Source organism: Dama dama, chromosome 20 (assembly GCF_033118175.1).
Source record: "Dama dama isolate Ldn47 chromosome 20, ASM3311817v1, whole genome shotgun sequence".
Lineage (NCBI taxonomy): Eukaryota > Metazoa > Chordata > Mammalia > Artiodactyla > Cervidae > Dama > Dama dama.
This window is the reverse complement of record NC_083700.1, coordinates 46,867,381-46,894,098: the sequence shown is the minus strand read 5'-3', so window position 1 is coordinate 46,894,098 and position 26,718 is coordinate 46,867,381.

Here is a 26,718-nt window from a genome sequence, read left to right as displayed (position 1 = left end):
ACTGTTTAATGCACATTTGTATGCATTTGCTTTTTTCCTGTGTCCCTAATAATCCTTTGTATGGAGAAACCTGTTGGTTTGTCTAAAGAGAACTCAGAAAATGATTCTTAAAAGGGTACCTGAGGAGGGTGAACACTGGGGGAGACATGTCCAGTTATACAAGGAAACATTGGAGTTCATGGTTGGTGTGTTGGACAAATGAGAGGAGAAAAAAAAAAGATGTTGACTTAACAGAGGAATATTTAAGAATAAATATTCATATACTGATTAGAAGATTTAGTTATATATTATGTGACTGAAAATAGAATCTAGTTTGACTGGGTGAAAGAGATCAAAATAACCACAACTAGTGAGCTTTGGATGAAAGCAGGCATATTAATAGAGGACGATGTATTCGTACACGCGACCACCTGTTGGAATGTGCACGACAGCTTGTGTGTCTAGCATATGGATGGATGATCACTGCCCACATGTAGAGAGCTTCAAAACTAGCAATTGAAATGCCAGCACACTTTCAAAAATATTTTAATGATGCAAATTCAAATTGCCCCCAACTTCCTCTAAGCAGAATAAATAAAGCAATAAACCCATTAGAAGGCACTTATGAGACATTTTGGTTTTAAGAGTCTTGCTCTGATGACCAGGAAAACAGAACTAGTTCCCACTTAGAAAGAGTTTTTGTTATTGTGTTTAGCTTAAGTTATAGCTCACAGTCCTACTGGCTTTAAAACAATCACAATCATTCCCTGTTTTCCTGTAGGACCCAAATTTTCCAAATAAGGATGTTTAAGGGTTGATGTGCAAATGGGAAGATATATTTATGAAAGGTAATGTGTGTCACTTCAATGTACCTGTTCATGTGTAACTTTGCTATTTGGTTTGCTTTTCTCATTCAAAGTATCAGAATTCAGACAGCAAGCCTATCATCTCCTCCAAGCTCCATATCAAGTCTGTTGATATTTCCAGTGAATGTTGATTATGCTGTCAAGAGTTTGGAATTCCCCATCCTCTTCAACTTGAAAACCCACAGAGTTGCCCTTCCCCTGTAGTCCCAATGTGTAATGTGTGTGTGTGAAGTGAAAGTGTTAGTCCCTGTTAGTCATGTCCAGCTCTTTGTGACCCATGGACAGTAGCCCTTCAGACTCCTCTGTCCATAGAATTCTCCAGGCAAGAATACTGAAGTAGTAAGTTACCATTCCCTTCTCCAGGGGATCTTCCTAAACCAAGGATTGAACCTGGGTCTCCTGCATTGCAGGTAGATTCTTTACCATCTGAACCACCAGGGATGTCCTACACACACACACAATCAAAACAAGTTTAAGAAATCATTTTCTGCTTTCTGAGCTGGGTTACAGTCTATGATCATTGTTTTGTCAGTAGATGACTCAACCTTCCATGGCAAAGAGGTGTTGAATTAATATATTGATATTAAGTGCTTTGGAAAACTGAAAGTGCAGGGTAATGACATTGCTGGGATGCCTCAGTTTCTCTATTTGTATCTGTAGGAGGTTGATATCTACCTCAATGAATCACTGTGGGAATAGAATGAGATATGGAGTCTATAGAGTTCTTAACACACTGCTTGCACATGGCTAAGTGCTCAATAAGTATAAGTTGCAAATGAAAAGCAGAATTTCAAAAAAAAAAAAAAAGAAAAGCAGAATTTCCACCACATCATTTAACGGGCCAGTGTCAGTCTGTGCCGTTGCCTCAGCACACTTAAATTAAGTGTAAACTATGCTGTCCTTTGGCTTTCTGGCTTTACAACACTCCTTGGATAGACTCTAGCAAAACAGTGAGATTGTGGGGTGAAAACCTTCTAGAAGCTATGCACCCTTGAGGGCGACAAGTCAGTTACAGTAATCATCCCTGTCAGCACAGCAGGATCCCTGTCTCACACATCTGCCTGAGTGCAACACTCAGGACAGCATTAGACAAGTATCATTTGGTCAATTAACCTTTCTCCATCCTTAGTTTGTTAGGGCCTCAGCAAATGCATTGACTAAACTGAGGGGCTTTTATTTTCTTGACGTGGCACTTGCCACTTTAAACACAGCCTACCTGCACTTTCCCCTTAGAAAAGAGTCTCAGTTGCACCTCTTTGGCAAATTGGATAACCCTGTGTCATGCTGCCTAAGAAAATCATTTTTAATTTATGGGAGGCTTTGGTTTATTTAACATAAAGAGCCGTAGATGTTACGATGTTTAACTCTGCTTTTCACATCTACGGGTCTAAGAAAGCAGAGCATATAGATCCTGCCTGTGATCAGTGACTGCTCTCTTCCTGTACCCCCTTCAACCCTCCCTGTTGGGTACCTGAGACAGGTCCATGACATGCACATGTATTTGATGCTACCTGACACAAGAAGTAAAATTAATCATAATCTCCTATCTGCATTTTTCTATATAAACATGAAACCCAGGAAATCAATCCTGAATATTCATTGGAAGGACTGATGCTGAAGCTCAAGTTCCAATACTTTAACTGCCTGATATGAAGAGCAGACTCATTAGAAAAGATCTTGATGCTGGGAAAGATTGAAGGCAGAAGGAGAAGAGGGCGACAGAAGATGAGATGGTTGGATGGCATCACCGATGCAGTGGACATGAACTTGGCCAAACTTCGGGAGATGGTGAGGGACAGAGAAGCCTGGAATGCTGCAATCCACTGGGGTCTTGAAGAGTCAGACATGATTTGGTGACTGAACAACAACACAATCTTCTAAGGAATATACAATAACTATAGCATTTCGTTAGCCCTTTAAAAGGTGCTAAATTGTACTAAGGGCTTTTCATTTGCTATTGCATTTTAATCCCCAAAGTAACCCTATAAGGCAGGTATTATTACTTTCATCGTTCAAGTGAGGGAACTGTTGAAAGTACTATAACTAACCAGTGATCAAGGCAATGTGGGAGCCATGTTGTCCTAACTGCCTCCAACTCATGTGGTGGCTTGAATCATAACTCCCAAGTTATACAAGTATAAATAAGAAGTGTGTTCCTTCCACTCAATAACTGAATCTCAATGGAATGTGATACCAACTAAGAGGTGAAGCCATAGTCAATAAAAATAATTAAGAATAAGTTTTATTTTATAGTACTACCTGGCAGCGAATGGCAGCATGGAGCCTAATGCTAGACTGTGAGAAATTTCTTAAAGCACAACATATTTACTTAGGTAAGGAAATGGAAATTATTTTATATGTATGATTAATGCAAGAGGAAAAAAATTGAATTAAAGCAAGTAAATATTTGCTAATTCAGTGCTCCGGTTATGAAAGATGATGTCAGCTTAAAATTCCTCTCTAGACTGGCAAGACTAGAAAACCCCCTTGCTGCTCTTTCTCTTTTCTTTTCTCCCTACGTGTAATTCCCCTTCATATTACCATAGCCCATTCTTGCCCACTTCTTTTCTCTACCTTCTCCCTGGATTAGACTTGAATCATCTCCCTATTGCTGTGGCTACATTGTAATCTGCCTCCTTTTGTCTGCTGCTCCCCATGACTCTCTCCCACCTTATCACTGTGGTTTCTCTTCCCTGTCCTGCTGTCACATTCATCCTTGGGCATCCCTGCCCTCCAACTGGTAGATAGTTACTTCTCTCATTCTTACTTATATTTCCATCACTGTAGAGTTAGAGTCTCAATTTGAAATTACAAAATTTGATAGAGTCTGGTAAGAAAGCACACACTGATTTAAAAAAAAAAAAAAACCTTTTGGAGTTTGCTTCTATTTTCTAATTTTAAAATTAAACCCATCACGGAGAATTTGGGAAAATTAAGGTGAAGTGTGCTGTTGTTATAGAAACATACATATGTACACAAATATGTCTATAAAGTGATAGTCTACATCAGTCTGTGCTCTCTCCATGGCTTCTGAAGCAATAGTTAACAACTGAATTTCCCTGCCCCAGCTGTGTTGACTTCATTGGTGATTCTGGTAAGATGAACAAGAAGATAAATGGAAAGGCATTTAGTTTTGGGGTCCATGAGGAAAAAAACACACAGAAACACTAACATTTGCCAAATAGACTCAATCAAAAGGGGAATAGGGAGTGTATTTTCAAGATTGGAAGAAGTATAAACCATGGGGAGTAAAAACAAAAGCTAAAGAAAAAGAGTACTTATAATCCTAGCCTTGGATGTGACTGCAAAAGATTCTAATCATCAAGTTATCATTATTAGTGTTATTATTGTTATTATCGATAATAAACATATGCTGGCTGCCAACAGGATGCCAGGCATTACACAAGAGAATTTTACTCTGTCCCTGCAGTGCTGGCTTACAACAGATTATAATTGCAAGAGAAAATCATATTAATAGAGATTCAATATCTTATTAGAAAAATAACATTGTATTTCTCCTCTCTCTGGGTTTTCTACCACCAAGGAGGGTACTGACTCTAAGAATGATGGTTCTTGGACCATAAAGCTAATAAATCTCCCACTAAGAATTTATCCTCTGCAATTTTCCAACATCGAACACTTCTTTGCTTCTGCTTTCATATGATTCAGTGGAGTCATCCTACTTCTGTTTAGTTTTCTACCTTCTAGATCAATGGATTCTCTGGTTTAAGTCAAGTTTACTGATTTTACAGTAGTCATCTTAAGCAGTGATTTTCAAAATGCTAGTGGCAGCCCGTTAGTGGGTCTTGGAATACGTTTAGAGACTCACAACAGGATCCTAATAAAAATGATAGAATGTAAAAGCATAGACTAAAAAGAATCCAAATATATTACATTTTGTAAGAGTATTTTTTTCCTGAAACTTTTGTTTCACCTTTGTACATGTATGTGTGCGTGTGTTTTTAGTGAGTGGTTAAAATTAAAAGTATTTAGTGCTATTGTTCATAATCAGAAAAAGTTGAAAAAGTACTAAAGGTATGAAGATAAACTTTCCACTTAATTTGAAGTTCACAGTCCATGGGGTCGCAGAGTCGGTCATTTCTGAGTGACTCACCCACACTACCACTGAAACAGTAAGCATGCCAGACAGTGAACTCAATTACCAGTTATTCATTGTACTTCAAAAATCTACTAATATTTATTATGGTTACAATCATCTTATATCCCAGAATTAGTTCTAATTTCAAATATCCCTTTCCATTGCCACCATAAATATACCCAGGCATGTTAGACCCCAGGTCCTGACTGTTGGTATATTAAAAACTCTCACCTTATGATATCATTTATAAAGCTGTTTATTCATTCTATATTTTCTGTGGGTGTCTCAGGCCTGTTTCTTCATACACCTTTTTGATAACATTCACTGAAATAGCCCATCCCTTCTAGCATATACCTTGTTAAACCTGCAATGGAGCTCACTTCCCACTCATCCATCCCATCTGCCAACAAAGAGAATCTTTGGGCATCCCAGGTGGCGCTAGTGATAAAGAACCTACCACCAATGTAGCAGTTGTAGGAGACACGAGTTCTATCCCTAGGTTGGGAGGACATGGCAGCCCACTCCAGTATTCTTGCCTGGAGAATCCCAAGGACAGAGGCACCTGGAGGGCTACAGTCCACGGGGCGGCAAAGAGTCAGACATGGCTGAAGCGACTAAGCACACAGACATGTCGCAATCTTAACTGTAGAATTTAGCCACATAACTAATATATTGCAAGAAAGTTCCCATGTGCCTCCAGCAGATAAGACACATATGTATCCCATCGTGGTAAGACAGATCTCCCTTTGCCTTCGTTCTAGCTAGAATCCCTATGCTTCTCCTGTGCTTGTATTGTTAGATCTTTTTAAGTTTGTATAATTTAAAGACTAGATTTATATGCTTTCACACACTTTCCTCTGATTTTTTAATTTAATCCAAGTAAAAATATTTGAACTGGAGGTGGAGAGAAGGAAGCGTGACTGAATTATCAAGGTAATCTTTAAGTAAAGGCTCCGCGGGAGACTACAGAAGCTGGGATAACAAAATATGTAGCAAGTGCCATTAGTATGAAGAGGCTTGCCTGGTGGTATTTCAAACAAAGGCAAACACAGCACTGAGAGAGCTTTTATGTCCAAAATTCCAAGGATGTTTCCAATTCTTTATCCTAAATAGACATTTTCTACTGCTCATGGAAAAGTCCCCTGAAATTTTTATATTCCACATTTACAAAAACTCATAATGATTCCAACATTGATCATTGATAGGAATTACAGAGTTGTATCCCTGCTTAGAAGGAAACTAATTGTTGATAAATCTGTTTATATGTATACACTCTCACCAGTATCCAAAAGGACCTAAAGGCAGACATAAGGGCAGTTTAAAATGTAATACAAGATAAGGTGTTCAGGGCTAAAACAGAACAAAACTCCTCTCATAGAAGAAGAAAGTAGAGGGGTTTTAAGTCATTTGAGTTGAGCAAATTATAATACTTGAATAGTAAGTTTGGATGTAACATTTCTGGCAGCATAGGTAAAGTGAAAAGATAAAAATTATCTGAATAGACATAATATTTCCTGGAATTGAACCCAAAATCATCCTTCTGCAATGGCCTAGGTGGTGTCTGGTTCTAGTCACAGACCTGCTTCAAACTCACTGCTTTGTCTTTCAATTATTTATCTGCCTGATGGGACAGTGAGGGGAAACGGACTGCTTAGAACTACAGAACTGCTAAAGTCTGTTTAAGCATTAAAATTCTGATTTTATGACATGATAGATTTGAAGAAATAGGAATATTTTAAGTCAAGAGCTGTATTAACCACTGAAAGTGCAGAAGTTGAAAAATAGCATGTGTGCAAAATTACCCAGTTATTTTTCCACAGGGCAGTAACAGGGTCACTCTTTCATGCACAATTCCAAAATCCATTGTTTCGTTTCAGAATGCAGTGTAGTCACTTCCAGCATCTCATCAGGCATAGATCCTATTTGCTCTGTACCTTGCATGAATCCACTTGTTTCTCTCCCTGTTGCAACCGTTTATTATCCATCCATTGCCTTGTCTCCCTGCCTCCAGCTTTAGCCCCCTACTTACCTACCACACAGCTACAAGAGTGATTTCTAAAAAATTAATACCTTTCATTCTTTGATCCCTGGGTCGGGAAGATCCCCTGGAGTAGGAAATGGCAACCCACTTCAGTATTCTTGCCTGGAAAATCCCATGGGCAGAGAATCCTGGTAGGCTATAGTCCATGGGCTCCCAAAGAGTTGGACATGACTGAACAATTAGCACTGCTATAGTATTCTTTGTGACTACTCAGTACCAGGAGAATAGAGTCCAAACTTCTTATCTCCCCCATATGAAACCCCTATGACCTTGCTTACTTCTGTAGGCTCACGTTTCTGCACAGGCCCCTTGAATCCTAAAACTTCTTCCAACCATTCAAAACTACTCAAAGATTCCCCAAGGACTCATGTCTTTATGATCTCACACATCTTGTTTCTTCCCCTAAATATTTTTCTCTCCCCCCTCTCACTATCTCAGTTCACTTGGCAAATTTTTCTTTATCTTTCAAGTTTCTTTTAAATTGTTTCCTCTTTTGTGAAACCTCAATTCGCATTCTCTTCTCCAGAATTTTAACTACTCTTTCCTCTTGGCTACACTGTGTCTTGCACAAATTCTATCAGAATGCTCATGACATTTTATTTCTTATAGGTCTGTTTTCCTTCCTCAATCTTTAGCACCAGGAGGCATGAAACATTTACTAATTTTATCCCTGGCACTCAAGGAATGTTTATGAGACAAATGAATGCTGGAATGTTGGGTCCTCTCCCTAATTTCTAACTCTTAAAAAGCTGAAAAAAATCCATCCTTGTGTCTTTCCTGTTATTCATCATTTCAATCTAACCACATATCCACTCCCGTGATAATGACATCTTTTGTTTTTCTTGGCCTACTCAGTGGGTTTGTTAGCCAGGACAGTCTGTGTGACACCTTCTTTAGACTTCTTTCTTTATCTGATTTGCCCATATTCTGTGGTCCCACTTCTTAACTTTCTCCTTGCCAGATTCCTCTTAGCAATTTTTACGTGTCTGTTAAATACTTTGCCCATTTCTAGCATGTCATAAATACTAAGTGTGCTTGTTAAAAAGTAACAATGTTGTTTGAATGGATTGTTGCTGTTAGGCCATATCTAGAAATATTGCCTTTAAAAAACAAAACCAATGCAGTATAATATTGTGGTTAACAAAGGCAGCCCAGTAGAGCAGGGTTGTCTTGGTTCTATAGCCAGACAGTCTGGGTTTGAGCCCTGCCTGGACTGCAGTGAGATCAAACCAGTCAATCCTAAAGGAATTCAGTCCTGAATATTCACTGAAAGGACTGATGCTAAAGCTGAAGCTCCAATACTTTGGCCAATGACTTTGTCTTTGGATGCAAAGAACTGACTCATTTGAAAAGACCCTGATGCAGAGAAAGATTGAAGGCAGGAAGAGAAGGGAATGACTGAGGATGAAATGGGTGGATGGCATCATCAACTCGATGAACATGAGTTTGAGCAAGCACGGGGAGTTGGTGATGGACAGGGAAGCCTGCTGTGCTGCAGTCCATGGGGTCTCAAAGAGTCAGACACAACTGAGCAACTGAATTGAATTGAACTGCAGTGGGTTAGCTGGGTGACCTTGGCCAAGTGACTTACCTTCTGAATTGGTTTGTTTCTCCATGAAAAAGGATAAGGACACCTCCATGTTTGCAGCATTGTGAGGACTAAATAATATAATTCAGCAGAATGTACGGCTAACAGCAGTTAATGAATAAAGGAGAGTCTATTACCATAATAATTATTGATTATTAATGATAATGGTGGTAACTGATTTGGTGCAACACTGAAGAACATCTAGGATTATTTGCTTTGGGTTTGTGGGTGGGACCTAAAGTACATTTATAAACTGGTTTTTATTTTTTGGTATTAAGAAACTTTGTTGCCTGTTTGTTTTTTAACCAGGGCTCATGCTAATAGATAATTGTTCCCATCTGGAGTTGATATTGAGCACAAATCCAGAACCAGCAGCTCTAGTGCAAACCTTGGACTCCAAAGCTATGTTCCAGAGAGAATGTTACACTGAAAGGCCTGATCAACTTTTCTGCCTGCCTTCCCTGTGGTTGTTCTGTTGTTGTTATTGTTGTTATTTTTATTATTATTCTCCAACTCTTTTTTCCAGTGAAGAGCTGAGAACCACTAAAAAAAAAAAAAAAGGAAGAAGAAAGAAAAATTCAGCAGCCTCACTAATGTGATGAAGTGTCATTGGCAGCAGGAATTTGCACGATCTCGCTGCCGACCCAGGTAACAGCTGGTGACTTCGTCTTGGACAAAGGAAATCACTCTCTTTGATGAACACTTCGGGATGATTTTCAGCTCTGATCTTCACTTGCTTTTAGACAGCTACTGTAACAAAAGCCTGTAGGGAGAGCTAAAGCTTCGCCTATTTACAATAGCCACATGCTGACTCTCTATTTAATTTTAAAAACAAACTCAGAGCTCCAAATCACTCTCATATTTAATATTTTGTCCTAAAATAACTCTCTACTTTGTTTTGCTTTTTTAAAATTAAAACGTAGCTTTATATAACGGGCAGCAAGAAAAAAAGAAAGAGAAAGGAAGAGAAAGAAACAAATTGTGACAACAGGAGTGGCTTTAACAACAGAAGCTCATTTCTTCCTCTTTTGAGGCAACGAAGAAGGCAACAGCTCTGCCATTGTTATTTCTTGCATGCCAGCTAGAGCCCAGAATGACTACATGCCATCATTTTCAATAACGCCTGTGTGTTTTTGAGGAAATACACACACACATGCACAAATAGAGAGCCTCGCCTTAAATAAATTCTACAATGAGCCACCTGTCCATTAAATATGATTACACAAATGTGATTTAAGATGTCTTCTGAGCTTTCCTTTCAATTCCCTTCTTATAGACCAGTTGGAAGCCACCTGTGGATTCCAGACCATGTTTTGACCCCCTTCCTTGCTTCTTTCCAAACTCAAAATCAGTAACATAATTGTCAATCTGGGTTTAAGCCCTTGCCACCTCCTGAATAAGTTACCAATCAGTGAAAGGGTACACAAAAACACCTGCAAATCACGTAACTTGGTCAATCACTGCACAGCCTCTCTTGGAGTTATTGCAGGCTGGGCTTCACAATGCCTGATACAGCATATTATGCAGTGATGTTCCATGTTGCCAGTAAACTATGGCTTTATGCCACCATTCCTTACAGCAGCTCTATTTAGCTTTATTTATTGGATTTTTAAATCCTCTTGTACAGTAGGCATTGATCTCTCCTGAGGTTGTGATTATAGCTTTAACTATTGACACTTCTATCAGAGCCAATCTCAATTCCTCGCCTTCTGCTGACAAGAAATGGTAATCATCCCAACATTGCAATCTCTGAATCTTGAACCCCTGTCCCACATACTTTGCCCCGCATAAAGAGTACACAGATATTGGTTAGCTGGTTTTCTCAGCAAAATGTAGTCTTCGACTTGCCTTCCCTTTCTGTATTACTTTAAAGAGTAAAGGTAAATCTGTAAGGGTAAGTTTGACTGGAAGCAATGAAAATGCTCTGAGACACATATGCATTTAAAAAGCCGCCTTCTTCCCACTCAAAAATTTCATGTTTGTCATTATCCACCTGGAACACTGTCTGTCAAGTTATTGAAGTAACTGACAGTGAGCACTTTCTTAGAAGAGATTCTACCTGTCTATTTGCTGATGAATCTCAGAAATAAAGTAAATTCCAGCATTCTGGGTATAATTAGCAAGACGCTACATTGGAAATCAAAGCATCGAGTATAAAATATCAGTTCAACCATTAATTAGTTGTGTGACTGAGTAAATAGCCCAACCTCTCTTAGCCTCATCTAGAAAATGAGAAGACCTCAGCCTTCCTCCTAGTGTAAGTGTGAGACTTAAATGAAAAAGTGTGTGTGAAGTATCTGGCATATGGTGGATTGCCCGTAAGTTTTCATTTAACATCCCATTTTGCCCTTTGCTCTACCAGCTTCTCGAGATGAATTGTTGCTTGTGAAAGACTAGTCAATCATTCTGTTATATTTCTTCACCCTAGTATAGGTTAGATTAAGGAATTTGATCTTATCATTTGAGCTAGTCCAACTTGTATTATCTGTATGCTCCTGCCTTGGTGCTTGGAATTTTTCTACTGTTTACTCCTTTGGGTGGAAGCAGTGATACAATAATATGGTGATGCAATGAGCCTTGATGGGTTTTGAACCTCTTATTTAGTTGATCAGGGAACTTCCAATTCTAACATTTGTTTACATTGGTTTTAAAATAGATTGTTTCAAGTATATCCAGGATCTTCTTAGAATACGCCTTCTAAATTCTTACTGTAGAAATATGTAATCCTTGCATACAAATTCCCTATGCCTTTGGCAAAGGAAGTCCTATTCAGGATACCACAATTTCAAGAAGAAAATACCTAGAAGACTAAAGGGAGATGCTGTAGTTTTATTCTCCTTTAAGAGTTAAGTAGATTATCATCTCTTCGTTCAAGAGGTTCAACTTAGTGGAAGACAGTTTGTACACAGGTTATAGAAAGACCTAAACTTACTGTCCTTTGTTTCTTGCTTTTGAAATGTGGGAAAGAAAGACAAGGAACTATTTAGAAAGAGAAAAAGAATGTACCGGAATTTAGCTACATAACAGATTGTCAAAGTCAATTGCTATAACCTTCCTAAACACCAAAAGTGTTGGAAGTTTCTAAAATTTTGATGAAGGCTAAGTGCCTCTTTAGTGATAGTGTTCATAAAACCAGGTATGTTAGGTTTGGAAGTCACCTCAGAAACCACCCCTTGTATGACTCTCTTCTGCTGTCCCAGAAAAAATGAACATCAGTCTCTGTACAGACATCACAGTGTAGAGAACCCACTCTCTGGCAAGAAATCCCATTCCACTTTGAGCAGATCTGACTCTAAGGAAATTAGATCTGTTCCTTATTTTGAACCAGATCTCTCTCTATCACTTCTATGCATATGTTCTTATTTTACCATCTGGAGTCACAAAGATAAATCTGAATCTTCTAAAGACAGCTAAAGGCAATTATTATCTCCCACAGGTGTGTTCTTCTCTAGCCTAACTATTCCTAGTTTCTCTAACCATTCTTCTAGTAACAGAGTTTTATTCTCCTCAACAATCTGATCACTCTCTTTTGAATATATTATGGTTTTTCAATGTTTACATAAATTATGATACTTTGGGGAAGGAAATGGCAACCCACTCCAGTATTCTCGCCTGGAAAATCCCATGAACGGAGGAGCTTGGCAGGTATAGTACATGAAGTCACAAAGAGTCAGACACAACTGGGCAACTTCATTTCACTTCACTTCAAAACTGAACACAATATTTGGCATATGTCTTCTGTGACCATTTAAAAGCAATAAATGCCATACCATTTTTCTCAACACTCCTATATATGAAGACATATTTAGCATTTGCTCTGTGTTAGACACTGTTCAACATGCTGTACATAGATTAACACACAACAAATCTATGCTGTACATAGATTTAACCTCACAACAAACGTATGAGATAGGCACTTTGATTATTCTCACTTTTTTAAATGAGGAGACTGCAGTATAGTCTATGTCAGTGCTTCTCAAGCTTTAATATGCATAAAAATCATATAGGGTTTTTATTAAAATTCAGATTCTAATTTAGAAGGATTTCTGTGGATTCTGAAATTCTACACGTCTAACGAGCCCCTGGGTGATATTGGTACTGCTAGTCCAGGGAACATAATTAAAGTAGGAAGGGTCTATATAACATGGTGAAATGATACGAAATGATAAAACAGAAAAACCTAAAGCTGCAGTAGTTAGAGATATCTTTAACAGCATTATAGGAAGTTTCAGAGAATTTATGTTTATTTAATTGGAGAACTGCTTTCATCTGACTCCCTAATTTGTAAGAGGTTCTTCCTATCAGCAAGAACTGGCTTATAAAACCCTTTCTACCATTTAAGTATGGAATCACAACAATAACATTTAGGAAACACTTGCCATAAGTCAGATCCTATTCTACGAAACCCACACATCCTATCATTTAGCGTTTCCAATGTCCTAAAACAAAAATCCAATCATTATACTGTTTTGAAGATGAGGAAACGCAAGCAAACGTGAGAGCAAAACTAACATCTTTAAGTTCCTGGTCAATGGCAGGCTCTACGACAAAGACCTGGTAGACCTCTGAGATCACTCGGGAAGAGGCAGAGCTGGGAGGCAACCCTGCCGGACATCACAGTATGCGTGTCCAACTACGAAGCTACACATCTGCCTGTGCTCGTCTCACAGAGAGCAAAGGCAGCGGTCCAAGAGAGTGAGGGGCAGAGAAAGTTCAGAGGCCAGCAAGTGGAACGTGCTCCCTTCCCAGGGAAGGTAGCAGCTATAGAGAAAAGGTAGTTCTCTAATATTGAAGTAAATCAGTGTGCTAAATTCTGTGATAAAAACTGTAACAAGAGTGAATGTTGATCAAGTTCATAAACAGAGACTGCAGATTTTCTATAATTAATAACAAGGATGTTAGGGTGTATTTATTGATTGATGAAGTCTTTTTTTTAATTTTTATTTTTAACTGGAGGATAATTGCTTTAAATTGTTGTGTTGGTTTCTACCATACAACAGTGTGAATCAGCCATAAGTGTGTATATATATACATATATATGTGTATATATATATATATATATATATCCCCTCCCTTTCCAGCCTCCCTCCCAACCACCCCCACCATTCTACCCCTCTAAGTCGTCACAGAACAGTCAAGCTGGGCTCCCTGTGTTATATGGCAAATTCCCACTAGCCATCTATTTTACACGTGATACTTTATAAATACATGTCAATGCTACCCTCTCAATTTATCCCACCCTCTCTTCCCCTCCCTGTGTCCAAAAGTCCTTTCTCTATGTCTGCATCTCTATTTCTGCCCTGCAAATAGGCTCATCAGTACATTTTTTCTAAAATATCAGATCCAGCTCAGATCCTGTGCTAGGTGCAAATGTACTCATGTGAGTACTGTCCACAGTGAGCTCATAGTCTAGCTGGGAAATCATTTATAAAAATATGACTCTAATAAAATGTAAAAGCTGCTGTGGTTATAATGGAATAGGGTGAAGTAATGAAGGAAAGGCAACAGTAAGAACATTCATGGGGAGGGATTGGAGCTAAAGAGCAACCTGGCAGATAAAACCAGAAGAGAGCTAAAATAGACACAACCTAATCTTAATTTTTCTCAGGTAGTAGGAATGGTACATAAAAATTTTTGATATTTAAGTGTTTGCACCAAAAGGGTGGTTAATTTTCATTGTTCTCAAAGGATGCTCCCAAAGAAGACGGCTCTTATGTAAAAATGACAGAATCTCTCCATTATAAATTTGATTTTTCTTATATTTTTTCCTTCAACTTGTTGGTAACTGCTTTTGTCAGCTATTTAGAAATATCTAGCGGATATTAAAGAAATCATTAAAAGCAGATGCTTGTGCCTGGTTTGAGTCATAAATTTGAATAGTAAAATTATCCCTAGATTTTTTCTATTAAAGAATAAATATAAATCGATTTCCATGTTATTGCCAAACATCATAGTTTTCAGGGGCTCTGCTGGGTGAACAAGTGTTCTTTGTCTGTTAAGAATTATCAAATTCACCCATTCTGATCAGATTTATATTTTATGTTTCAAAACTTTACTATGTGCCTTAGACCAGCATAACATGACACAACAAAGGTGAACTTATTGTACATATCAGTAATGCTAGCAAATTCAAGTCCTCTGACTTTTTATGGGATACATGAGAACATAAACAATGCACACACACAAAATCATTTAAGAAACTTTATTCTCGAAAGTATACAAGAGAAATGATTAAGAAACCCCATGTGGTTTGCAGGCACAGCACATGGCTTATGGCTTTGACACTGTGACCAAGACGTTTACCACCAGCTGGTACCAGTGTAACTAGTTGCAAGAAAGCATCCAGGAGCAGCAGAAGCACTTCCACTGCGGAAAGCTCTACAGTACTTATTTGGCTAAGATATAGCAAATGTTGGGCTTCCCAGGTGGCACTAGTGGCAAAGAACCTGTCTGCAAAGCGGGAGATATAAGAGATGCGGGTTCCATCCCTGGGTTGGGAAGATCCCCTGGAGGAAGGCATGGCAACCCACTCCAGTAATCTTGCCTACAGAATCCCATGGACAGAGGAGCCTGGTGGGCTACAGTCCATGGGGTCACAAAGAGTCAGACAGGACTGAAGCAACTTAGCATGCATGCATGGCAAATGTTATTTGGATAGAAATTTTATACCTATTTGGGGAGGAAGGAGAGCAATATAATGGAAAATAATAAGCAAAAAAGGTTAGCCCATCTAACCACTTTCCAGAAACAGCACCCTACAAACTCTTTCAAGGGCGCTACTTCAGGGCTACACTACAGGTGAGGATGAAGGTTGAAGACATCTGCTTATTCATCCAGTAGGATTCCCTGAGTTCATAGGTTGTCACTCTACTAGGGGCTGGAGAAATACATGCCTCATGCCTACTATCAGAGCACAAACAGTGTAGAAGAGAGACAGGCCCGCAGGGAAAGACGATTAGTAGAGCATTAGTTGCTGCACTGGATACAGAGGGGACAGAGGAGAGAAGCCATTTCTATCTAAACCAAGTGAAGAGAGAAAGGAGAATGTGAGAAGGAGGAGAAATGTTCATTTGGAAGAGAAACGACTTCTGATCAGAGTGTGAAAAACAAAGAATTTTAAGAAGATTAAAAGGAAAGAGCTTTATGGAAAGAGAACGCAGGATAGGCAAAGCCATATAGATCTGAAGAAATGGGACCCGTAGGAAACGGCAAATTACTTGATATGGCTGGAGATTTGGGTGAACTCCTTACTACACACTTATTTTCTAAGGTGGATCTTAGAGCTTGGACTCTAATGTAATCATTGAAACAGAAGATGAAAGTTTGAATGGAATGGAGAGATGGCAGTACATTTAAATGACTAATGACCAGAACTCAGCCGATTTTCATCACTGATGGTGCTGGGGGTGAGGGAAAAAGACACAGTGACAGTGATTCCTGGATCCAGTTTCGGTGTGTATTGAAAAGTCCTACACTTCTCCTCTTGAACACTTCACTTCTGACACTTCTACCAAACATGTGGGAGATTTTCCACCACCAAGCCTTTCTCTGATGTGGCTGGATAGCCTACAATTTAACTCAGTTATGACACTAACTACCTGGAGATAGCATCAGATTCCACAAGTGAAGTCTCACAAGGCTGTCCCCCCGCTTCAGATGCCAATCACAAGTATTAGGGCAATGGGTTACCCACAACTTTTGTCCAACTTGGCTACCAATTGGGGTTTCCCATGACCTCCTCCCCTTAGATTCGATTATTTGCTAGAGTGGCTCACAGAACTCAAGGAAACACTTGCTTATGTTTAGCAGATATTAAAAGATATGATAAAGGACAAAGGTGAGCAGCCAAATAGAGCAAGGTCTGGGATGGGGCTTGAGCACAAGAACTTCTGTCCCTGGTGAGTTGGGATGAGTCACCTTCCTGGTTCGTGGGTGTGTTCACCTACCTGGAATCTCTCCAAGCCCCATATTATTGGGATTTTATGCAGATTTCTTCATGTGCACATAATTATTCACTCCATTTCCAGCCCCTCTCTAGAGTATGGGGTGGGTAGCTGCTGCTGCTGCTGCTAAGTCTTCAGTTGTGTCCGACTCTGTGCGACTCCATAGACGGCAGCCCACCAGGCTCTGCCATCCCTGGGATTCTCCAGGCAAGAACACTGGAGTGGGTTGCCATTAAGAAGCTGTAAATTCCAAGCTTCCAACCACGGCATGGTCTTTGTGGTGACAGCCCCCATTCAGGAGCACACCCAGAATCATCTCATTAGAACAAAAAATGCTCCTAGTGCTCTCTTATCACTTAAGAATTTACAAGGGAAGGGTTTGAGGAACTCTGTGCCAGGTGCCAAAGAGCAATACACGTATTTTCTATTCTCTCACTAGTTGCATGATTAGTGATTCCATTTGATACATGTGAGGGCTATGTATCAAATTTTGGAAATTTCTATTATAGATCTTTTAATTCCTTCAAACAAAAGGAAGAGCACTGATTAGGAAAGAATTCATTGTATCATTTTATCTAAGTCCTATGCATAACCTAATAATCCCACATGATCTTTGGGCTAAAATAAGACACTATATGCTATTTGCACCACATTATTCTAATATTCTTTTTCATCTGGGACATAGCAATCCCTCCGGAAATAGCCTGGAAAAATGAATCACAAGCAGTTAAAAATGTAAGTGAGAAGCATCAAGTTATTAGGCAAGGCTTTGAAAAGATAAACGGTTTGTGAAAGAAAATGTAATTAACAGGTTACACTGTATATGTTTGCAAAATGCCAATGATGCATGAAAATGTTTTTGTCTACTTAATTTTCCTAAGATTGTGTGTTTATATTTAAATTAATTAAAGGCAAACTGTCTTGTGTTCTTAAATAACTTTGTGGTGACTGATACGTGTAGCAGCCAAATTGATAGCATGTAATGAAAACTAGCTAACCCAAATGTTTGCAGTCCCAGAAGCCACAGAGTAAGCTACTGTCCTTAAGGGGAAAGAATCTGAAAGCCTAGTGTGCAGCAGACAGAGTCTTCCCATCCAAAGGAAGATTTTCCACTCATGAAGGGAAAGCTGAGAGCATAAGCGCCTTGAGAGCAGACATCTTTGTTCACCGTATTCAGTGACATATCCCAAATGTTTAGAACAGCCTACGTGTTCAATAAGTATTTTCTTAATTAATGAGTTACTGAAAACTTAATTAATGAATTTCCACAGCAGCTTGGCAGCATGCTGTGGGAGCAAAGATTTGGCATCAGAAGTCCTAGATATTAATCCTCATCAGTTGTATGATCCTGAGCAATTCATTTACTTTTGAGTTTCAGTTTCCTCCTCAGTGAAATGGAGACAATATTTATGAAAATGAGGTCATAAGAGATAGTTTATATGAAATCACATTATAAGCTTTAAAGGACTAATGTGTTCATTTATCTCTTTCATGGCAGAAATTCTACTTATGCACTACTCAGTAACTTCTGATCCTCACTGTTTATGTATTACTAACTTTTTTTAAATTCCTGGCACACAGTCTAGCGGGCTTCCCAGGTGGCTCAGATAAAGAATCTGCCTGCCAGTGCAGGAGACGTAGGAGAAGTAGGTTTGATCCCTGGATCAGGAAGATCCCCTGGAGCAGGACATGGCAACCCAACTCCAGAATTCTTGCCTTGAGAATCCCATGGACAGAGGAGTCTGGCAGGCTACAATCCATAGAGTAGTGAATAGTCAGACAGGACTGAGTGAGCACACATGACACACAGTCTAAAATAATTGTTTATTAAAATGAATTGAAGTCAGAATGGCTGGTACATTTTGCATTGGGAATTGGAGGAGGAAGTGGTTGACAAAATGACAAGAACTCGTTGCAAAAAAAAAAAATCAGCATTTGGTTTATTGGACTATCTAAGATCTGCATTTCTTAGCAAGTCTGAAGACTCTCTCAGCCTGATTTCTAGGATTACTTTGAACATGACAGTTACTCCCCCATATCCATACAGAATTATTACCTTATATGATACAGCAAGCTATATCTATTGGCTCTTTACAGTGCAGATCTATTTCTGACTAAAGTCACCTCATTTGAAATTGTCCAGATCTACAAATATCATATGTGGCTATGTCAATACATATGGTCTATACCCAGGAAAACGGAGGAGAAGTGGCCGACAGAGTGTGAGATGGTTGGATGGCATCACCGACTCAATGGACATGAGTTTAAGTAAACTCCGGGAGCTGGTGATGGACAGGGAGGCCTGGCATGCAGCAATCCATGGGATCACAAAGAGTCGAACATGACTGAGCAACTGAACTGAACTGAATGCCATCCTTACCATGTCTGGCTACTTCTCATTTTCTAAAGGCATGGATACCAGAGACAAACCTGTAAGATAATAGCAGAAAATATGAAAATTGGTGCAGTAGGTATAATCTAAGATGGATCTTTGGATTTACAACTTCAGTGAATGGGTGAATGGTTCTACTACTGTTTGTCAGAGAGACACCCAAGGAATAAGCAGTTTTAAGGCAGAAAATATTTATCCTAATTATGTACAGTACTTAGCATTACTCTGGAATACAACCGATAGTGATACAACACTCACCAGTGTCTGGCACACGTGAGGCACTCAGTAAACATTATTAACATATGAATCGATCAATGAACCCCTGTGCTGACATTTACTAGTTGTGTGACTTTGGGCAAGTCATTTACCTCTCTAAGTCTCCTTTTTTTCATCTGTGCAAATAGCAGTAGCTACTTAATAAAGTAAATAATTATTTTTAAAAAATAGAATGAAAAGCTGTGTATAAAGTAACACAATACCAGGTACCTAACAAGCTTTCAATAAATAGTAACCATATGTATTCATCTTTGTGTCTCAGGGATTATGTCTTTTAGATAGGTCAGAAAAAGAAAACAGATGTGAATAATCATTAATTTTACTAATATTATTTCACACATTTTTACAGGTGTTGATTGAGCCTTTCTCTGATGCCAAATACATAGTCTCCTATGATTTTGTGAGAACATGTTACCCTCATCACCTGGGTCCAGTGCTCTCCCACCTAGGGTCTGGTTGAAATCCCTATTAGCACTTAGCCCTCAGACACCCAGTCACTATGCACCTCAGCTGTCCTCTCCCACGAGATGGCTAGATCAATGACAGAGGATGTGTAAGAAGAAAGAGGGCAAGAAAAAGTAAGAACTGATTCCCTCCAGCCTATTAAAAGTTTAATATCGTGTGTAAGGGCAGATCTTAGAGTCAACATAATTATATGCATAATACCTGTGGAAATGCAAAAACATGTAAATCATACAACTTTAAATGCAAATATATACATGGTCTTTTTGATTATCTATGCCACTTGGATTTGACCCTGAGGATAACCTTAGTGGAAACTACTGCCCTGGGTACCTTTTTCTTTTTTTTTTTTAACTGAAATCAGTGATCAGTTTTTTAACTGAAATCAGTTTTTTAAAAAGGAATTCAGGAATGAAAAAGAAATATGTTTTACAGTTCACATCTGCGTGGGCTAAACCACCTGCTATGATTCTGTGGATTATATTCCTTTTACTGCCTTGGACTATTAGTTAATATTATGTGTACATGTTTTCTCTTCCACCGCCCCCAATCCCAGATTGCCAGTTCCTTGAAAGAAAGGCACTGTGTATTATAATCTATCATGTCCCTTTGTAACCCTGGCAAATCAGGTCTTCAAAATGGAGGGAGTGCTCTATCATATGAGGTAACACTATCTTATCTGTTCTTCACTCCTCATTCCATTCTCTTTACCCTCTAGCTTTCATATTTTTACCCTTTTCTAACCTTGCCTGTCCTTCTTGTTTTCCTACCCTCTCTTCTCTCTGGATTGTAATTTTGTCTTTGCTCTTTATATCAGTATAATTTGTAATTATAGCAATTCTCCTACTTTACCTGGATCCCCAAAAGTTCCCTTTTGGGAACTTGTTCCCTCCTCTCTAAAGCAAATTTCCACCACTCTTCTCCCCTCTCATGTCAGAACATACTCATCCATGGTTTTAATCCTCTTTTTCAGCTGTTACATGAAGAATCTTTATATCTGGTTTGAAATCATCCAGAGCATTTAAGGTTGTTAAAAAACAAAATTCAACTGAGTACATTTTAAAAGCATTTCTGGCTTTATTCAAAGAGTCATGAATTGGGCAGCATCCAATTTAACAAATAGAAAGGAGTTCTGAGGAGCTGTACAAAATGAAAGACTTCTATAGACAGAAGGGAGCGGGAACAAGGAAGTTATTCTAGACAAAAAAAAAAAAAAGTGAATTAGTTATTACAAGGTCATTTTCCTTTAGGGGATGACAAGGATCTCAAGTAGATTACCTAACTATTGCTTATTCTGTGATTCCTGGTTGATGATTGACTGTTTTAAGGTTCCATTCTGGGGAGAGCTGAAACTGTAATTAAGTCTCAGTCTGGTGATCTTATGCTTAATGTAAGTGACTCCATTTTGGCCTGTTGTCTTGCTATTGTATTTACAGATGTGAATAATACTGTGTCCCTGTATAGATATTATTGTTTTCTCTTATAGTGAGACAAAATGGCCTGCTCATTCCTCAGGTGGGGCTTCCCAGGTGGCGCTAATGTTAAAGAGCTCACCTGAAAATGCAGGAGATGTAAGACATGAGTTCAATCCCTGAGTCAGGGAGATCCCCTGAAGGAGGGGATGGCAACCCACTCCAGTATTCTTTTCTGGAGAGTGCCCTGGACAGAGGGTCCTGGAAGGCTACAGTCCATAGGGTCCCAAAGAGTGGGACACAACCGAAGCAACTTAGTGCATAATACTCCTCAAGGATACTCTAAAAAAGGTTTTCACGAGTTTTTCCAACAGTCATGTCTCACATTGTAGAAGGATGGGGTATAAGCTTATAAGTAACAAAAAATTGATAAGTGTAATGCCCTATTCAGGAGCTTCTTAAGCTGCTTCTGGTGCAGACATCTTTATTTCCCCATTCATTTACTGTTTGGAAGTTCCCAATTCATTCCTGGATTCTCCAGAACCAAGTTCGTGTCTGTTGACCACTACTTTCATCATTCCCACGTACCTACCCAAGTCCCAAATCTGTCTGCTCTAGACTTGTCAATGGTTTTCACTGGGGTTAGGCATATATTACCTGCTTAAATAACTTCTAACACCCACTGGTAAATGAAGCATTCACTGTTGCTCAGCACCACCCCATAGAAGATAGCTCATGATTATGTCTTTGCTTTTTAAGAAAATAGCTTTTAGCACTGAAATATATACACTACCATCCATAAAACAGATAGCCAGTGGGAATTTGCTATATGACACAGAGTTCAAACCCAGTGCTCTGTGACAACCTAGAGGGGTGTGAATGGGTTGGGAGGTGGGAGGAAGGTTCAAAAGAGAGGAGACATAGTTATACCTATGGCTAATTCATATGATGTATGGCAGAAGCCAACACAATATTGTAAAGCGATTATCCTCCAATTAAAGATTTGATCAAACAACAACAACAAAAAATAACATTTATGTTATGTAAGCCAGAGAGGTCCAATGTCTTTGAAATTTTTATTTCCTCAAAAAATAAAAATCAAGGTGACTTAAAGCAACTAAAAAGTCTTTCAGAAAGTCTGCTCGTTTCTACTTTGGTAATCCTTTCCTATACAGTAGGCATCAGCAAACTTTATCCATAAAAGTCAGTTTGTCAATATTTTAGACTATGCTGGCTAATTGACCTCACCCAAAAAAAGATGGCTAATACTGAAAAAAAACGATGTCCTTTACATCACAGGGGACTGGAATGCAAAAGTAGGAAGTCAAGAGATACCTGGAGTAACAGGCAATTTTGGCCTTGGAGTGCAAAATGAAGCAGGGCAAAGGCTAACAGAGTTTTGCCAAGAGAGCAAACTGGTCATAGCAAACACCCTCTTCCAACAACACAAGAGAAGACCCAACACATGGACATCACCAGATGGTCAATACCAAAATCAAACTGATTATTTTCTTTGCAGCCAAAGATGGAGAAGTGATAGCTTACAGTAAATGGTGTTGGATTTGTGATCTCAGAAGAAGATTCAGCTTCAGGACCAAGGACCAGGCTTGATCACTCAAGAACTTATGTGTATCAGAGTTTTATTGAAGTATGAAAAGGGACAGAGAGAGCTTCTGACACAGACATCAGAAGGGGGACAGAGAGTGCCCCTCTCAATAGTTTTAGCAAAGGAGCTATATACTTTTTTAATTGGTTATTACAACAAATCAAAAGAATGTCTCAAGGTTGTAAAGATCTTACTAGATCAGCTCCCACAATTTAATTTTTAAGATGACAGGATTAAAACTAACAATAGAAAGATTTTACCAGACCCACTCCCATAATATACATTTTAAGATAACAGGATTAGTCAGGTTTTCAAGGAGAAACAGTCCTCAAGCAGGACTGTTTATATAACATTGTATAATATTATATAACAATATACATTGTTGTTATATAATCCTTAGTACAGAGTTTAAGCTGAGCTGTTTTGCTGTGTAATCATCAGCTCTGGGATTAAAGAAAAAATGTTTTATGTGACTAAGAGTAAGAAATGTAGAATAAAAAGTTTGTCCTTTTCTCCTCCTTGAGAACTCCAGACCCCTATCTACTCTTGAAAAGCCCCATATCCCTCTCTCCTCCTTGGGGACCCGAGACTTCTTATCAACCTACCTAGAAATTGACTCTCTCAGAAGCTCTAGAAAGTTAGCAAAAACAAGACCGGGAGCTGACTATGGCTCTGATCATGAACTCCTTATTGCCAAATTCAGGCTTAAATTGAAGAGAGTAGGCAAAACCACTAGACCATTCAGGTATGACCTAAATCAAATCCCTTATTATTATACAGTGGAAGTGACAAATAGATTCAAGGGATTAGATCTGATCTGAGTGCCAGAAGAACTATGGGTGGAAGTTCCTGACACTGTATAGAGGCAGTGATAAAGACCATCCCCAAGAGAAAGAAATGCAAAAAGGCAAAATGTTTGTCTGAGGAGGCCTTACAAATAGCTGAGAAAAGAAGAGAGGCTAAAGGAAAAGGAGAAAAGGAAAGATATATTCATTTGAAAGCAGAGTTCCAAAGAATAGCAAGGAGAGATAAGAAAGCCTTTTCTCAGCAATCACTACAAAGAAGTAGAGGAAAACAGTAGAATTGGAAAGACTAGAGAGTCTTCAAGAAAATTAGAAATACTGTCGGGTGAGTTTGTAATTTCCTCGGTTCTGTCTCATCACAACAAAAATTTGAAGCGAGGGACAAACCGGCATTACAGCCCTTGGACGACCAGTGTTATAGCTCTTGGATGGACCAGTACCACAGCTCCGTGTTTCAGCTCAGTTTTATTTAGGAAGTAAAGGAAAATACATCCTCGAGGCATGACATCATGCCATCCCAAAAGACACAAAGAGAAGAGAGGCCCCCAGCCCGAATTTTGGCTCCCTTTTTATATGTTTTTTCTCCTCCCTCTGGACCTGCCCTATGTAAACTGGGTTGGTCAAGAGTGTGTTTGTTTTACCTGAGGTCCTCATATCTTACTTTGTCCTATTTTCGTGGACTTTTCCCTTCTTTTTCTTTTAGCCACCGCCAGTTTGGACTCCTTTTTCCTACTCTAATTACCTAACATTCCACCCTCAAGAGATGGGGGGCCCAATTCTTTGAGAATAGGGACATCGAGGTCTCTCTGGCTACTTCATGCTGAACTGGGATGCCAGCGGGCTTTGGGCCTCCCCCTCTTGCTAGTCTCAAGCCTCAGAGTCCTTGTAGCAGTGTCCATCTAAGGGTGAGTGATATTTTTTGTGGTCGGCTGTAGTTTTATACATCCTTGTTCAACTGGCACTGCATGTTGTAGCTTGTTGACCTGGGCAGAGACAAAATGGATTAGACAATTGATAATACATGGAGCAATCACAAGCAGCATCAATATGGTGATGACAAGGACTAGGAGGGGCATTAGCCAACTCCAAATTTCCCATCACCAGGAGGATCCCCCAAAGAGAGATTGTAGCCACCCGGAGAACTCTCCAGCTTGTTCTTTGAGATCCTGTGGGGTCTGAATGTTTTTCTCAAGAACTGTGAGACTTTCTTTAACTTAGCTAGAGGTATTTACCCAGAAACAACATGTCTCACTCAAGATGGCTCAAGTTCCTCCTTGTTCAGGAATCAGGAGATCTATCTCCTGTCTGTTTTGGAGTACAACCCCTGCCAAGCTGTGTTTGCTCTTTAGAGCTGTCCTGAGAAATCTTATTCCAAGAAACTTAATTTTGGGGGTGTTCATTAGAATGGCACTCATTTGTAGTCCTGAATGGGTATCTGAGATCTCCCAGGGGTTCACAGGTGTATTGAGTGTCCTCTTCTGTTTTCTTCCATGGCTTGACTCATGAGTAGTGAATCCAGGCGTCATGTTCTGCTTCTTGACTGCTGTGGGGGTAGAAAGTATAACAGGGTAGGGGCCCTTCCATGTGGGCTGAAGTTAAGCCTTTGGGGACCCATCTTTCCAGAGTTTAATTAGGACTTGTGTCCTTGGAGCATATAGTGGTGACTCTAGAATCTTTTGGCCCTGGTTGACACCCCACAAGCGTATATCCTGTTGGAATTGCCCAATGGCCATGGTATAAGGCTGGAGGGTCTGAGCCTCTGGCTCTAGGAAGAGGTCATTGGCATTTAAAAAAAAAAAAAAAAAAAAAGGTCTTCCATAGCATCTCATAAGGACAAAGACTAACCTGTTACTTAGGGGTAATATGGGCGCAGAGGAGAGCTATTGGTAAAGCCTCCTTCCATCTCAGGGAGGTCTCCTGGGTTATCTTTTTTATTGTTGATTTTAAGAATTGGTTGGCACTTTCTACTTTTCCTAAAGACTAAGACCTCCAGGCACAATAGAGATAATAAGTAATGACCAATGCTTTAGAGACCCCTTGGGTGACATTAGAAGTAAATGATGTCCCATTGACACTTTGTAATGACCTGGGCAGACCAAATCTCAGGATGATTTCAGGGAGCAGCTTTTTTGTTTGTTTGTTTGTTTGTTTGTTTTACTACCTCCTCAGCCTTCTCAGTACTCTTGCCTGGAAAACTCCATGGACAGAGGAGCGTGGTAGGCTGCAGTCCATGGGGTCGCGAAGAGTCAGACATGACTGAGTGACTTCAATTTCACTTTTCACTTTCATGCACTGGAGAAGGAAATGGCAACCCACTCCAGTGTTCTTGTCTGGAGAATCCCAGGGACCGGGGAGCCTGGTGGGCTGCCGTCTATGGGGTCGCACAGAGTTCGGCACAACTGAAGCGACTTAGCAGCAGCAGCAGCAGACTTCTCAGTCCAGGTGGGAAAACCTTCAGTCCATCCTGTGAATGTATTTATCATGACTAATAGGTATTTATACCCTTGAGAAACTGGCATCTGGATGAAGTTCATCTACCAGTCCTCTCCTGGGTAGGTCCCACATCATTGGACAGGCTGGGCCAGCTGAGGTCTTTGAGCTCCTGAAGGGTTGTTTAATTGGCAAGTGGGACAAGAGGTGACCACTTGCCTTATAGTCTGGAGGCCTGTTCCTCTCAAGAATCTTTCTAGTAATCTTTGGAGAGACTTTTCCCCAAAAGAGTGGTGGCATATAAGGAGTTAGCCAACTTCCAGTGGAGGTTCCCAGGCAGAAAAAGGAGTCCCTCCTTTCGGAACCACCCAATATGATCTGGAAAGCCCTCACTCTTAGCTTAAAGGGTCTCACCTTCAGTATGTGAAGGAGTCTCTGGCAAATTAGTCTGTGGAACTAAGGTGGCAACCCCTATTAAGTCATTGTTCTGTAACGCTGCTCTCTTAGCTGCCTGATCAGCTGCTTGGTTCCCTCGTGCCGCTTCTGTGCTCCCTTTTTGGGTCCTTTACAGTGGGAGACTGAAACCTCAGTGGGCAGATGGACTGCTTCCAAGAGCCTAAGAATTTTATCACCATATTTGATTGGGGACCCTCGGGTGGTCAAATGGCCTCCTTTCTTTCTAAATAGCTGCATGTGCATGTAGCACCAGAAAGGCATACCTGGAGTTAGTGTAAATGGCTACTCTTTTTCCTTTTCCCAGCTCTAAAGCTCAAGTCAGGGCTTTGAGCTCAGCTAATTGGCTCAGAGGTTAAAGCGTCTGC